This window comes from Triticum dicoccoides, chromosome 5B (genome assembly GCF_002162155.2).
Source record: "Triticum dicoccoides isolate Atlit2015 ecotype Zavitan chromosome 5B, WEW_v2.0, whole genome shotgun sequence".
Lineage (NCBI taxonomy): Eukaryota > Viridiplantae > Streptophyta > Magnoliopsida > Poales > Poaceae > Triticum > Triticum dicoccoides.
Window position 1 is genome coordinate 635183227 of NC_041389.1, and position 17963 is coordinate 635201189.

Consider the following 17963-nt stretch of genomic DNA (forward strand, 5'->3'; position numbering starts at 1 on the left):
GGGCGCGCCCTCCACCCTCGTGGCTGGTGGGTGGCCCCCCTCTGGTGCTTTCTTCACCCAATATTTTTAATATATTCCAAAACTGACTTTCGTGGAGTTTCAGGACTTTTGGAGTTGTGCAGAATAGGTCTCTAATATTTGCTCCTTTTCCAGCCCAGAATTCCAGCTGCCGGCATTCTCCCTCTTCGTGTAAACCTTATGAAATAAGGGAGAAAATGCATAAGTATTGTGACATAATGTGTAGTAACAACCCATAATTCAATAAATATCGATATAAAAGCATGATGCAAAATGGACGTATCATCTCCCCCAAGCTTAGACTTGGCTTGTCCTCAAACGAAAGCCGATATTGAAAAATATGTCCACATGTTTAGAGATAGAGTTGTCGATAAAATAAAATACGGACATGAGGGCATCATGATCATTCTTAGAATAACAACATATATATTGTCATATGATTTCTTATGCTAAAGTAACAATCTATTCACAGTGTAAAGTATGAATCAGAAACTCCATTGAAAACTAACAAACTATGATCTCAGTCATTAAAGCGATTGCAATTTATCATAACATCGGAAAGAGTCAATATAAGAGCTTTTCAGCAAGTCCACATACTCAACTATCATTTAGTCTTTCACAATTGCTAACACTCACCATTACTTATGGGTATGAAGTTTCAATCGGACACAGAGAAAGATAGGGGATTGTAGTTTCGCCTCCCAACCTTTTACCTCAAGGGTAATGTCAAAAACAATACTTTATTAAAACCTACATCCAAGTGGATATATATATATATATCAGGATCTTTCCAACACACAGTGCTTGCCAAAGGATAAAGTGTAAAAAAGGGAAAGCTTAAGATCACCATGACTCTTGTATAAGGGTAGAAGGTAAAAATAAAAGATAGGCCCTTTGAAGAGGGAAGCAGAGGTTGTCATGCGCTTTTACAGTTGGATGCACAAAATCTTAATGCAAAAGAACGTCACTTTATAGTGCCACTTGTGATAAGGACCTTTATTATGCAGCCCGTCACTTTTATTTCTTCCATATCACAAGCTCGTATAAAGCTTATTTTCTTCACACTAATAGATCATACATACTTAGAGAGCAATTTTTATTGCTTGCACCGATGACAACTTACTTGAAGGATCTTACTCAATCCATAGGTAGGCATGGTGGACTCTCATGGCAAAACTGGGTTTAGGGGTGTTTGGAAGCACAAGTAGTATCTCTACTTGGTGCAAAGAATTTGGCTAGCATGAGGGGGAAAGGCAATCTCAACATGTTGGATGATCCATGACAATATAACTTACTCGGATACAAGAAAACATAACCCATTACGTTTCTTCCTTGTCCAACATCAACTTTTTAGCATGTCATATTTTAATGAGTTCTCACAATCATAAAAGATGTCCAAGATAGTATATTTATATGTGAAAACTTCTCTTTCTTTATTACTTCCTATTAATTACAACGATGACCAAAAATATGTTTGTTAACTCTCAACAACTTTTATTCATCATACTCCTTATATGTGAAGTCATTACTCTCCATTAGATCAATATGATCTTTTTATTTCTTTTTATTCTTTCTTTTATTCCCTCAAGATCATAGCAAGATGGCAAAGCCCTCAACTCAAAACTACTCTTTATTATATATAGCTCACAGACTCGATTACATAGATAGAGATCAAAACAAAACTCAAAACTAGATCATACTAAAACTTTATTCTACTAGATCAAGATATAACCAAAAGGTTCAAACTAAGAAAAATGGTAAAGATAGAAGTGCGATGGTGATACGATACCGGGGCACCTCCCCCAAGCTTGGCAGTTGCCAAGGGGAGTGCCCATACCCATGTATTTATATCTCTTTCTTCAGAGGTGGTGATGATGGAGTTGTTGATGATGTAGGCTTGTCGTCCGTCTTCCAAGGCATAGGCTCACCATCATAAAAGGATGAACGAGTCTCTGGGATCCTCAGATCTGCAACCAAACTCATCCTCTTGAATCTATATTCATACTCACGATTTTGGTTTTGCAGGTCATAGATCTGGGCTTGGAGGTGCTCGATTTTCTCGTGAAGCTTGAAGATGGCCTCCCTGATGTTCTTGGCATCCAGCTTGTGGTTGTTGGTGAACTTCGCGATCATCATTTGATTGGCATTGAGTCTGCGTTCCACCATCCCTTGGCACTTGAAAACCTGTTGCTCCATTGCTTCGAGCCTTGTCCCCACGCTTCCGGTCCTCCTCGGTCCTTCAACATCGTAGATGTGCAGCACCCCCTCATGCATCTCAATGGTTTGAGGGCATTGCAACACCTCTGCAAGGTAAGGGTTGATGATCTTCTCGAAAAACTTGTCCTTGGGGGCGCTTGGAGACGTCATGGTGATCTAGATCTGTGAGAAAAACAACTCGAAACAAAAGCAGAGGATTTTGTCGTGGTACGGTGGTCAAAACCTTTGGGAGATTATATAATGATTTTTTGCCGACCATAAGAAGTATCGTGCAAGAAAACGGAGTCTAGAGGGCACACGTGGTGGCCACAAGGCAGGGGGGCGCGCCCAGGGGGGTAGGGCGAGCCCTCCACCCTCGTGGATGCCTCGTGTCTCTTTCGGACTACTTTTAATTTTCCTAATTTTTTAAATATTCCAAAACAGAGAAAAAGTGCTATTTGAGCAGTTTTGGAGTCGGTTTACTTTCCGTACCACATACCTATTCCTTTTTGGAGTCTGAAATGTTCTGGAAAGTGTCCCTTATGTACTCCTCCAGGGTTACGGTGTCAATAACATTGGTTTCAACATTTATGGGATTACCTAAGATATAATGTTTGATTCTTTGACCGCTCACCACCTTCGGATTTGTGCCTTCGACATTGTTGATCTTTATGGCACCGGAATGACAGACCTCCTCGATAATGTAAGGACCTTCCCACTTAGAGAGAAGTTTTCCTGCAAAAAATCTTAAACGAGAGTTGTATAGCAAAACATAGTCACCTACATTAAACTCATGCTTTTGTATCCTTTGGTCATGCCATCTTTTAACTTTTTCTTTAAACAATTTGGCGTTCTCATAGGCCTGGGTTCTTCATTCATCAAGTGAGCTAATGTCAAATAACCTCTTCTCACCAGCATGTTTGAAATCATAATTGAGCTCTTTAATGGCCCAATATGCCTTATGTTCTAGTTTGAGAGCTAAGTGACATTCTTTTCCATAAACCATTTTATACGGAGACATACCCATAGGATTTTTATATGCAGTTCTATAGGCCCATAATGCATCATCAAGTTTCTTGGACCAATTCTTTCTAGATCTATTAACAGTCTTTTGCAAAATCAATTTAATCTCTCTATTACTCGATTCCACTTGACCACTAGACTGAGGGTGGTATGGAGATGCAATTCTATGATTAACATCATACTTAGCAAGCATTTTACGAAAAGCACTATGAATAAAATGTGAACCACCATCAGTCATTAAGTATCTTGGGACTCCAAACCTCAGAAAAATAACTTCTGTAAGCATCTTAATAGAGGTGTTATGATCAGCACTACTAGTTGGAATAGCTTCTACCCACTTAGTAACGTAATCAACAACAACTAAAATATGTGTATACCCATTAAAGAAAGGAAAAGGTCCCATATAATCAAAGCCCCAAACATCAAATGGTTTGATAACAAGTGAATAATTCATAGGCATTTCTTGATGTCTACTAATATTACCAATTCTTTGACATTCATCGCAAGACAAGACAAACTTACGTGCATATTCGAAGAGAGTAGGCCAATAAAAACCGGATTGCAATACCTTATGTGCAGTTCTATCTCCAGCGAGGTGTCCTCCATAAGCCTCGGAGTGACACTTGCGTAGGATTTGTTCCTGTTCATGCTCAGTCACACAACGTCTAATGAAACCATCTACTCCTTCTTTATAAAGGTACGAGTCATCCCAAATGTAATGTCTTAAATCATAGAAAAACTTTTTCCTTTGTTGTTATGTGAAACTAGGTGGTATAAATTTAGCAACAATGTAATTAGCATAATCAACATACCATGGAGCAGTACAAGAAGTGTTTATGACAGCTAATTGTTCATCAGGAAAGCTATCCTCAATAGGTAGTGGGTCATCAAGAACATTCTCTAACCTAGACAAGTTGTCTGCAACGGGGTTCTCAGCTCCCTTTCTATCAATAATATGCAAATAAAATTCTTGTAGCAAGAGAACACATCTAATAAGTCTAGGTTTAGCATCTTTCTTTTCCATAAGATATTTAATAGCAACATGATCTGTGTGAATAGTTACTTTGGAATCAACAATATAAGGTCTGAACTTATCACAAGCAAATACAACTGCTAAGAATTCTTTTTCAGTAGTAGCATAATTTCTCTGGGCACCATCTAGAGTTTTACTAGCATATTGGATAACATTTAATTACTTATCAACTCTTTGTCCTAGAACATCACCTATAGCACAATCACTAGCATCACACATAATTTCAAAGGGTAAATTCCAATCAGGTGGCTGAACAATAGGTGCAGAAATCAAGGCTTTCTTAAGTATTTCAAATGCTTCTACACAATCATCATCAAAAAGAAAAGGAACATCTTTTTGCAAGAGATTAGTCAGAGGCCTAGAAATTTTAGAGAAGTCTTTAATAAACCTCCTATAGAGACCATCATGACCAAGGAAACTTCTTATACCTTTGATATCTTTAGGACACGACATCTTTTCAATAGCATCAACTTTAGCTTTATCAACTTCAATACCTCTTTCAGAAATTTTATGCCCCAAGACAATACCTTCATTAACCATAAAGTGGCACTTCTCCTAATTCAAGACAAGGTTAGTTTCTTCGCATCTGTGCAAAACTCAATCAAGGTTGCTTAATAAATCATCAAAAGAAGTTCTGTAAACGGAGAACTCATCCATGAAAACCTCAATATTCTTTTCACAAAATTAAGAGAATATAACAGTCATACATCTTTGAAAGGTAGGAGGTGCATTACATAAACCAAAAAGCATACATCTATAAGAAAAGGTACCAAAAGGGCAAGTAAAAGTGGTCTTTTCCTGGTCCTCTTTCGACACAGGTATTTGAGAGAAACCAAAACAACCATCTAGAAAGCAAAAATGTGTATGTTTGGACAGTCTTTCTAGCATTTGATCAATAAAAGGTAGAGGGTAATGATCCTTTCTAGTAGCTTTATTTAATTTGTGGAAATCAATTACCATTCTATAACCTGTAACGATTCTTTGTGGGATCAATTCATCCTTATCATTAGGAACAACAGTAATACCTCCCTTATTAGGGACTCAATGGAAAGGACTTACCCAATGACTATCAGCAACATGATAAATTATACCTACCTCCAGAAGCTTTAGTATTTCTTACCACTTCTTTCATCTTAGGATTTAACCGTCTTTGATGATCAACAACTGGTTTAGCATCTTTCTCTAGTTTTATTTTGTGCCGGCATAGAGTGGGACTAATGCCCTTAAGATCATCAAGAGTATATCCAATAGCAGCACGATGCTTCTTCAGAGTTTTCAACAATTTCTCTTCTTCATGCTCTGAAAGGTTAGCACTAATAATAACATGACATATCTTCTTTTCATCAACATAAGCATATTTAAGAGTATCAGGTAATTGTTTAAGCTCAAACACGGGATCACCCTTGGGTGGAGGAGGATCCCCTAGGATTTCAACAGGCAAGTTGTGTTTCAAAATAGGTCCATGTTTAAAGAATACTTCATCTATTTCCCTTCTTTCATTCATAAACATATCATTTTCATGGTCGAGCAAATATTGTTCTAAAGGATCATTAGGAGGCATGGCAATAGAAGCAAGACCAATAATTTCATCTTTACTAGGCAATTCTTTATCATGGGGTTGTCTACGAAATTTAGCAAAATGAAAATCATGGGACATATCCCCTAAACCAACAGTAACAATATCCTTTTCGCAGTCTATTTTAGCATTAACAGTATTCAAGAAGGGTCTACCAAATATAATGGGACAAAAGTCATCTTGTGGGGAACCAAGAACAAGAAAATCAGTAGGATATTTAATTTTCCCACACAAGACTTCAACATCTCTAACAATCCCAATTGGCGAAATAGTGTCCCTATTGGCAAGCTTAATTGTAACATCAATACCTTCTATTTCAGTAGGCGCAATATCATGAATAATTTCTTTGTATAAGGAATGAGGTATTGCACTCATACTAGCACCCATATCACATAAGCCATGATAACAATGATCTCCTATTTTAACAGAAACAATAGGCATGCCAACAACAAGTCTATGTTTATTTTTAGTATCGGGTCTAGCAATTCTAGCAGCTTCATCACAGAAATAAATAACATGCCCATCAACATTATCGACTAAGAGATCTTTAACCATAGCGATACTAGGTTCAATTTTAATTTTCTCAGGGGGTTTAGGTGTTCTAGCATTACTCTTACGAACCACAGTTGAAGCTTTAGCATGATCCTTTATTCTAACAGGGAAAGGTGGTTGCTCAATATAATCGGTAGGAACAATAGGATCAACATTATAAGTAATAGTTTTCCTTCAACTTTAATAGGTTCTAATACCTTTACTTCAATGGGAGGACTATATTTAAACCACTTCTACTTAGGGAGATCAACGTGGGTAGCAAATGATTCGCAGAAAGAAGCTACTATCTCAGAGTCAAGTCCATATTTAGTGCTAAATTCACGAAAAGCATCGGTATCCATAAAAGACTCAACACAATCAAACTTAGGGGTTGTACCTGACTCCTTACCTTCGTCGAGTTCCCAATCTTCAAAGTTGCGTTTAATTCTTTCCAATAAATCCCATTTGAATTCAATAGTCTTCATCATAAAAGAACCAGTACGAGAAGTATCGAGCATGGAGCGATCATTATGAGAAAGCCGAGCATAAATTTTTTGAATAATAATTTCTCCTGAGAGCTCATGATTGGGGCATGAATATAACATTGACTTAAGCCTCCCCCAAGCTTGAGCGATACTTTATCCTTCATGAGGCCAACAATTATATATGTAATTATGATCACGATGAACCAGATGCATAGGATAAAACTTCTGATGAAATTCCAATTTCAATCGGTTGTAGTTCCATGACCCAATATCATCACATAGCCTAAACCATGTCAATGCATTTCCCTTTAAAGATAAAGGGAAGACCTTCTTCTTGACAACATCCTCGGACTTACCTGCAAGCTTAAATAATCCACAAACTTCATCAACATAGATTAGGTGCATATCAGGATGTAATGTTCTATCTCATGTATAAGGTTTAGCTAGCAGTTTCTCTATCATACCCGAAGGAATTTCAAAGGTAAATATTTTCAGTAGGTTCAGTAGGTTGAGGAGCAACTCTTTGCACTTTTGGTCGGGGTGAAGATACCCCGAACAAGCCCCTCAAAGGAATATTTCTCATAGTAACAAGTGACAGTAAATTTCAGCACACTATATAAATGTTTCCTTACCAAATTCCACCTACCAAAGGCGCTTCACTCCCCGGCAACGGTGCCAGAAAAGAGTCTTGATGACCCACAAGTATAGGGGATCTATCATAGTCCTTTTGATAAGTAAGAGTGTCAAACCCAACGAGGAGCAGAAGGAAATGACAAGCGGTTTTCAGTAAGGTATTCTCTGCAAGCACTAAAATTATCGGTAACAGATAGTTTTGTGATAAGATAATTCGTAACGGGTAACAAGTAACAAGAGTAACTAAGGTGCAACAAGGTGGCCCAATCCTTTTTGTAGAAAAGAACAAGCCTAGACAAACTCTTATATGAAGCAAAGTGCTCCCGAGGACACATGGGAATTACTATCAAGCTAGTTTTCATCATGCTTATATGATTCTCGTTCGTTACTTTGATAATTTGATATGTGGGCGGACCGGTGCTTGGGTACTGCCCTTACTTGGACAAGCATCCCACTTATGATTAATCCCTCTCGCAAGCATCCGCATCTATGAAAGAAGAATTAAGGTAAACCTGACCATAGCATGAAACATATGGATCCAAATCAGCCCCTTACGAAGCAACACATAAACTAGGGTTTAAGCTTCTGTCACTCTAGCAACCCATCATCTACTTATTACTTCCCGATGCCTTCCCCTAGGCCCAAATCATGGTGAAGTGTCATGCAGTCGACGTTCACATAACACCACTATAGGAGAGACAACATACATCTCATCAAAATATCGAACCAAATTCACATGATTACTTATAACAAGACTTCTCCCATGTCCTCAGGAACAAAGGTAACTACTCACAAATCACATTTATGTTTGATATTTTGATGAGATGTATGTTGTCTCTCCTCTAGTGGTGTCCCAAAAGCCCCTCTGATTATGAACATAAATATGATTTGTGAGTAGTTACCTTTGTTCCTGAGGACATGGGAGAAGTCTTGTTATAAGTAATCATGTGAATTTGGCTCGATATTTTGATGAGATGTATGTTGTCTCTCCTCTAGTGGTGTTATGTGAACGTCGACTCCATGACACTTCACCATTATTTGGGCCTAGAGGAAGGCATTGGGAAGTAATAAGTAGATGATGGGTTGCTAGAGTGACAGAAGCTTAAACCCTAGTTTATGCGTTGCTTCGTAAGGGGCTGATTTGGATCCACTAGTTTCATGCTATGGTTAGGTTTACCTTAATACTTCTTTTGTAGTTGCGGATGCTTGCAATAGGGGTTAATCATAAGTGGGATGTTTGTCCAAGAAAGGGCAGTACCCAAGCACCGGTCCACCCACATATCAAATTATCAAAGTACCGAACGTGAATCATATGAGCGTGATGAAAACTAGCTTGACGATAATTCCCATGTGTCCTCGGGAGCGCTTTTCTCATTATAAGAATTTGTCTAGGATTGTCCTTTGCTACATAAAGGATTGGGCCACCTTGCTGCACCTTATTTACTTTCATTGCTTATTACTTGTTACAAATTATCTTATCACAAAACTATCTGTTACCTACAATTTTAGTGCTTGCAGAGAATACCTTACTGAAAACCGCTTGTCATTTCCTTCTGCTCCTCGTTGGGTACGACACTCTTACTTATCGAAAGGACTACGATAGATCCCCTATACTTGTGGGTCATCAAGACTCATTTCTGGCGCCGTTGCCGGGGAGTGAAGCGCCTTTGATGAGTGGAACTTGGTAAGGAAACATTTATATAGTGTGCTAAAATTTTCTGTCACTTGTTACTATGGAAACTAATCCTTTGAGGGGCTTGTTCAGGGTGTCTTCGCCCCGACCAGTAGAGCAAAGAGTTGCTCCTCAACTTGCTGAACCTACTGAAAATGTTTACTTTGAAATTCCTTCAGGTATGATAGAGAAACTGCTAGCTAATCCCTTTGCAGGAGATGGAACATCGCATCCCGATTTACACCTTGTCTTTGTGGATGAAGTTTGTGGATTATTTAAGCTTGCAGGTATTCCCGATGATGTTGTTAAGAGGAAGGTGTCCCCTTTATCTTTGAAGGGAGACACATTGACATGGTATAGGCTATGTGATGATACGGGATCTTGGAACTATGAATGATTGAAGTTGGAATTTCACCAGAAGTTCTATCCTATGCATCTTGTTCACCGTGATCGTAATTACATATATAATTTCTTGCCTCGTGAAGGAGAAAGCATTGCTCAAGCTTGGGGGAGTCTAAGTCAATGTTATATTCATGCCCCAATCATGAGCTCTCAAGAGAAATGATTATGCAAAAAAATTATGCTCGGCTTTCTCTCAATGATCGCACCATGCTCGATACTTCCTGTTCTAGTTCTTATATGCTGAAGACTACTGAATTCAAGTGGGACTTATTGGAAAGAATTAAACGCAACTCTGAAGATTGGGGTTCTGACGATGGTAAGGAGTCATGTATAACACCTAAGTTTGATTGTGTTAAATCTTTTATGGATACCGATGCTTTTTGTGGATTTAGCGCTAAATATGGACTTGACTCTGAGATAGTATCTTCTTTCAGTGAATCTTTTGCTGCTCATGTTGATCTCCCTAAGGAGAAGTGGTTTAAATATAATCCTCCCATTGAAGTAAAAGTAGTTGCACCAATTACAGTTGAAAAAAAGACTATCACTTATAATGATCCTATTGTTCCTACTACTTATGTTGAGAAACCACCTTTTCTTGTTAGAATAAAGGATCATGCTAAAACTTCAACTGTTGTTCGTAAGAGTACTACTAGAACATATACACCCCCTGAGCAAATTAAAGTTGAACCTAGTATTGCTATGGTTTAAGATCTCTTGTATGATAATATAGATGGGCATGTTATTTACTTCTGTGAACAGGCTGTTAATATTGCTAGACCCGATGCTAAGATACATAAACCTGTTGTAGGCATGCCTATTATTTCTGTAAAAATAGGAGATCATTGTTATCATGGCTTATGTGATATGGTTGCTAGTGCTAGTGCAATACCTATTTCCTTATATCAAGAAACTATGCATGATATTACACCCGCTGAAATAGAAGGTATTGATGTTACTATTAAGCTCGCCAATAGGGATACTATTTCACCAATTGGGATTGTTAGAGATGTTGAAGTCTTGTGTGGGAAAGTCAAATATCCTGTTGATTTTCTTGTTCTTGGTTCCCCATAATATGACTTTTGTCCCATTATATTTGGCAGACCCTTCTTGAATACTGTTAATGCTAGGATTGATTGCGAAAAGGATGTTGTTACAATTGGCTTGGGGGATATGAAACATGAGTTTAATTTTGCTAAATTTTGTAGACAACCCCATGATAAAGAATTACCTAGTAAGGATGAAATAATTGGTCTTGCTTCTATTGTCGTACCTCCTACTGATCCGGTAGAACAATATTTGCTAGACCATGAAAATGATATGTTTATGAATGAAAGAAGGGAAATAGATCAAGTATTCCTTCAATAGGATCCTATTCTGAAACACAATTTGCCTGTTGAAATCCTAGGGGATCCTACTCCAAGCAAGGGTGATCCTGTGTTTGAGCTCAAACCATTACCTGATAATCTTAAATATGCTTATCTTGATGAAAAGAAGATATATCCTGTTATTATTAGTGCTAACCTTTTAGAGCAAGAAGAGGAAAGATTATTGAAAACTCTGAAGAAGCACCGTGCTGCTATTGGATATACTCTGGATGATCTTAAGGGCATTAGTCCCACTCTATGCCAACACAAAATAAAATTGGAGAAAGATGCCAAACCAGTTAGAGATCCTCAACGATGGTTAAATCCTAAGATGAAAGAAGTTGTAAGAAAGGAGATACTAAATATGAATTGATTCCGCAAAGAATTATTACAGGTTATAGGATGGTAGTTGATTTCCGTAAGTTAAATAAAGCTACTAAGAAAGATCATTACCCTTTACCTTTTATTGATGAAATGCTAGAAATACTGTCCAAACATACACATTTCTGCTTTCTAGATGGTTATTCTGGTTTCTCTCAAATACCTGTGTCATTGGAAAATCAATCAAAAACTACTTTTACTTGCCCTTTCGGTACTTTTGCTTATAAACATATGCCTTTTGGTTTATGTAATGGACCTGCTATCTTTCAAAGATGCATGATGGCTATATTCTCTGACTTTTGTGAAAAGATTTGTGAGGAATTGATGGATGACTTCTCCGTTTATGGATCCTCTTTTGATGATTGCTTGAGCAACCTTGATCGAGTTTTGCAGAGATGTGAAGACACTAGTCTCGTCCTGAATTGGGAAAAGTGTCACGTTATGGTTAATGAAGGCATTGTCTTGGGGCATAAAATTTCTGAAAGAGGTATCGAAGTTGACAAAGCTAAAGTTGATGCTATTGAAAATATGCCATGTCTCAAGGACATTAAAGGTATAAGAAGTTTCCTTGGTCATGCCGGTTTTTATAGGAGGTTCGTTAAGGACTTTTCTAAAATCTCTAGGCCTCTGACTAATTTATTGCAAAAATATGTTCCTTTTGTCTTTGATGATGATTGTGTAGAAGCATTTGAAATACTTAAGAAAGCTTTGATCACTACACCTATTATTCAGCCACCTGATTGGAATTTACCCTTTGAAATTATGTGCGATGCTAGTGATTATGCTATAGGTGTTGTTCTAGGGCAGAGAGTTGATAAGAAACTAAATGTTATTCAATATGCTAGTAAGACTCTTGATACTGCCCAGAGAAATTATGCTACTACTGAAAAAGAATTCTTAGCAGTTGTATTTGCTTCTGATAAGTTTAGACCTTACATTGTTGATTCTGAAGTTACTATTCACACTGATCATGCTAAACCTAGACTTATTAGATGGGTTCTCTTGCTTCAAGAATTTGATTTGCATATTATTGATAGAAAGGGAGCTGAGAACCCCATTGTAGACAACTTGTCTAGGCTAGAGAATGTTGTTGATGACCCACTATCTATTGATGATAGATTTCCTGATGAACAATTAGCGGTCATTAATGCTTCTTGTACTGCTCCATGGTATGCTGATTATGCTAATTATATTGTTGCTAAATTCATACCACCTAGTTTCACATACTAGCAAAATAAAAAGTTCTTTTATGATTTAAGACATTACTTCTGGGATGAACCACACCTTTATAAAGAAGGAGTAGATGGTGTTATTAGACGTTGTGTACCTGAGCATGAACAGGAATAGATCCTACGCAAGTGTCACTCTGAACCATATGGAGGACACCATGCTGGAGACAGAGCTGCACATAAGGTATTGCAATCCGGTTTTTATTGGCCTACTCTCTTCAAAGATGCTCGTAAGTTTGTCTTGTCTTGTGATGAATGCGAAAGAATTGGTAATATTAGTAGACGTCAAGAAATGCCTATGAATTATTCTCTTGTTATTGAACCATTTGATGTTTGGGGCTTTGATTATATGAGACCTTTTCCTACCTCTAATGGATATACACATATTTTAGTTTTTGTTGATTACGTTACTAAGTGGGTAGAAGCTATTCCAACTAGTGGTGCTGATCATAACACCTCTATTAAGATGCTTAAAGAAGTTATTTTTCCGAGGTTTGGAGTCCCTAGATATCTCATGACTGATGGTGGTTCACATTTTATTCATGGTGCTTTCTGTAAAATGCTTGCTAAGTATGATGTTAATCATAGAATTGCATCTCCTTATCACCCACAGTCTAGTGGTCAAGTAGAATTGAGCAATAGAGAGCTCAAATTAATTTTGCAAAAGACTGTTAATAGATCTAGAATGAATTGGTCCAAGAAACTTGATGATGCATTATGGGCATATAGAACTGCATATAAAAATCCTATGGGTATGTCTCTGTATAAGATGGTTTATGGTAAATCATGTCATTTACCTCTCGAACTTGAACATAAAGCATATTGGGCTATTAAAGAGCTCAACTATGACTTCAAACTTGCCGGTGAGACGAGGTTATTTGATATTAGCTCACTTGATGAATGGAGAAACCAAGCCTATGAAAATGCCAAGCTGTTTAAAGAAAAAGTTGAAAGATGGCATGATCAAAGAATACAAAAGCGTGAGTTTAACGTAGGTGATTACGTGTTTCTATTCAACTCTCGTTTAAGATTTTTTGCAGGAAAACTTCTCTTTAATGGGAAGGTCCTTACATTATCGAGGAGGTTTATCGTTCTGGTGCCATAAAAATCAACAACTTCGAAGGCACAAGTCCGAGGGTGGTGAACGGTCAAAGAATCAAACATTATAGCTCAGGTAATCCTATTAATGTTGAAACTAATATTATTGAAATCTTAACCCTGAGGAATACATAAGGGATACTTTCCAGAACATTTTAGACTCCGAAAAGGAATAGGTATGTGGTATGGTAAGTAAACGACTCCAAAACAGTTCTAATGGCATTTTTTCTCCGTTTTGGAATATTTAATAATTTTGGAAAGCAAGAAGTAATCTGGGAAGGACACGAGGCCTCCACGAGGGTGGAGGGCGCCCCCCTACTGGGCGCGCCCCTTGTCTCGTGGACACCTCGTGTGCCTCCCAGACTCTGTTTTCTTGCATGTTACTTCTTTTTGTCGGTAAAAATTCATTATATAATCTCCCGAAGGTTTTGACCACCGTTTCACGCAAAAATCCTCTATTTTCGTTTCGAGCTATTTTTGTGACAGATCTAGAAGCATCATGACGTCACCCTCCTTCAACAATGAAGACAAGGATGCTTGGCTATTGAAGGTAGAGCTGAAAAGAGAAGAGCTGGAGGAGATCAACAAGGATGAAGGGATTAAGAAGGCCATGGAGGATCAAGCTCCGGCGGCGGAAGAAGAAAACATCCCTCAACCTCTACCTAACCTCTTTACCCCAACTGAGATCGAAGCTTTCAAGATGATTGAGTTAGCCCGCATACAAAACAAGTATCTCACACAGGAAAATATTTTGTTGAAGGACAATATCGTCGGACTCAAGGGCATTATCCGCAAGTTGGAGGAGCTTTTACGCTCGATGTGCGATTATCCACCATCATCATCACCACCTTCATCACCGCCGAGGACATAATTACATGGGTATGGGCACTCACCTTGGCAACTGCCAAGCTTGGGGGAGGTGCCCCGGTATCGTATCACCATCACACTCCTATCTTTACCGTTTTTACTTAGTTCAATCCTTTTAGTAATATCTTGATCTAGTAGAATAAAGTTTTGGTATGAATTAGTTTTGAGTTTGCCTTGTGATCCCTTTATGTAATCGAGTCCGTGAGCTATCTATAATAAAGATTAGTGTTGAGTCATGGGCTTCGCTATCTTGCTATGATCTTGAGAAAATAGAAAGAATAAAAGAATTCATATTGATCTTATGGATAGTAGTGACTTCACATATAAAGAGTATGAGGCATAAAAGTTGGTGAGAGTTGACAAACCTAGTTTTGGTCATTGTTGCAATTAATAGGAAGTAATAAGGAAGGAGAGGTTTTCACATATAAATATACTATCTTGGACATCTTTTATGATTGTGAGCACTCATTAAAGTATGACATGCTAAAGAGTTGATGTTGGACAAGGAAGAACATGATGGTTTATGTTTTCTCACATCTCAGTTAAAGTATATTGTCATGGATCTTCCTAACATGTTGAGCTTGCCTTTCCCCCCTCATGCTAGCCAAATTCCTTGCACCAACTAGAGATACTACTTGTGCTTCCAAATATCCTTAAACCCAGTTTTGCCATGAGAGTCCACCATATCTACCTATGGATTGAGTAAGATCCTTCAACTAAGTTGTCATGTTGCAAGCAATAAAAAATTGCTCTCTAAATATGTATGACTTATTAGTGCGGAGAAAATAAGCTTTATATCATTGTGTGATATGGAAGTAATAAAAGTGACGGACTGCATAATAAAGGTTCATATCACAAGTGGTAATATAAAGTGACGTTCTTTTGCATTAAGATTTTGTGCATCCAACCCTAAAAGCACATGACAACCTCTGCTTCTCTATGTGAAGGGCGTATCTTTTACTTTATGTCTTTTACTTTATGCAAGAGTCAAGGTGATCTTCACCTTTTCCTTTTTCATTTTATCCTTTGGCAAGCACCTCGTGTTGGAAAGATCCTAATATATATATATATCCAATTGGATGTAAGTTAGCATGAACTATTATCGTTGACATCACCCAAAGGTGAATACGTTGGGAGGCAAAATTATAAGCCCCTATCTTTCTCAGTGTCCAATTAAAACTCCATAACCATAAGTATTGCGTGAGTAAGACTATATGATAGTTGAGTATGTGGACTTGCTGAAAAGCTCCATTCTTGACTCTTTCTGATGTTATGATAAATTGCAATTGCTTCAATGACTGAGATTATAGTTTGTTAGTTTTCAATGAAGTTTATGATCCATACTTGACATTGTGAATAGATTGTTACTTGAGCATAAGAAATCATATGAAAAAATCTATATATGTTGCTGTTATAAGAATGATCATGATGCCCTCATGTCCTTATTTTATTTTTATCGACACCTCTATCTCTAAACATGTGGACATATTTTTTGATATCAGCTTCCGCTTGAGGACAAGCGAGGTCTAAGCATGGGGGAGTTGATACGTCCATTTTGCATCATGCTTCTATATCAATATTTATTGCATTATGGGCTGTTATTACACATTATGTCACAATACTTATGGCTATTCTCTCTTATTTTACAAGGTTTATCATGAAGAGGGAGAATGTCGGCAGCTGGGATTCTGGCTGAAAAGGGAGCAAATATTGGAAACCTATTCTGCACAGCTCCAAAAGTCTGGAAACTCCACGAAAGTCATTTTTGGAATTAATAAGAATTATTGAGCAAAGAAAGTACCATATGGGGCCCACACCCTGGCCAGGAGGGTGGGGGCGCACCCCCTGTCTCCTGGGCGCCCTGGTGGTCCTCCGGTGCCCATCTTCTGCTATATGAAGTCTCTTATCCTGGAAAAAATCATAAGCAAGCTCACAGGACGAAACTCTGCCGCCACGAGGTGGAACCTTGACGGAACCAGCTCTGGCGGAGCTGTTCTGCCGGGGAAACTTCCCTCCGGGAGGGGGAAATCATCACCATCATCATCATCAACGATCCTCTCATCGGGAGGGGGTCAATCTCCATCAACATCTTCACCAGCACCATCTCCTCTCAAAACCCTAGTTCATCTCTTGTATCCAATCTTGTATCAAAACCACAAATTGGTACCTATGGGTTGCTAGTAGTGTTGATTACTCCTTGTAGTTGATGCTAATTGGTTTACTTGGTGGAAGATCATATGTTCAGATCCTTAATGCATATTAATACTCCTCTGATCGTGAACATGAATATGCTTTGTGAGTAGTTACGTTTGTTCCTGAGGACATGGGTGAAGTCTTGCTATTAGTAATCATGTGAATTTGGTATTCGTTCGATATTTTGATGAGATGTATGTTGTCTCTCCTCTAGTGGTGTTATGTGAACATCAACTACATGAAACTTCACCATTATTTGGGCCTAGAGGAAGGCATTGGGAAGTAATAAGTAGATGATGGGTTGCTAGAGTGACAGAAGCTTAAACCCTACTTTATGCGTTGCTTCGTAAGGGGCTGATTTGGATCCACTAGTTTCATGCTATGGTTAGGTTTACCTTAATACTTATTTTGTAGTTGCGGATGCTTGCAATAGGGGTTAATCATAAGTGGGATGTTTGTCCAAGAAAGGGCAGTACCCAAGCACCGGTCCACCCACATATCAAATTATCAAAGTACCAAACGCGAATCATATGAGCCTGATGAAAACTAGCTTGACGATAATTCCCATGTGTCCTCAGGAGCGCTTTTCTCATTATAAGAATTTGTCCAAGATTGTCCTTTGCTACAAAAAGGATTGGGCCACCTTGCTGCACCTTATTTACTTTCATTGCTTGTTACTCGTTAAAAATTATCTTATCACAAAACTATCTGTTACCTACAATTTCAGTGCTTGTAGAGAATACCTTACTGAAAACCGCTTGTCATTTCCTTCTGCTCCTCGTTGGGTTCGACACTCTTACTTATCGAAAGGACTACGATAGATCCCCTATACTTGTGGGTCATCATAGACCTCAATGGGGGAAATAGGACTGGTTATCAGTCTCTGAATCCTCCTCTGAGGAGCTCTCTGTAACCAGCAAGATGTATGCTTCAACAGGTAGCATTGTCTGCTTTGAATACCGTGTTTTCACTCTACATGCTTCCATCACCGCTTCAAATGGCTGATGCACATGAAGAGTAGTTGAATATACAAACGTTGTCGACAAATGGAACACATAATACAAAAAAATGATAGCATGATATAATTCACATACATGATGATTGGCTAAACAACATGGCATTGCCTAATTCACATATATAATGCCTTTGCAACAAGATAGCATTGCATAATTCACATATATAATTCTTGCAACAAGATGGCAATGCATAATTCACATATATGGTAATTAGACACTAAACAGGTGGCATTCACACAAAGCATG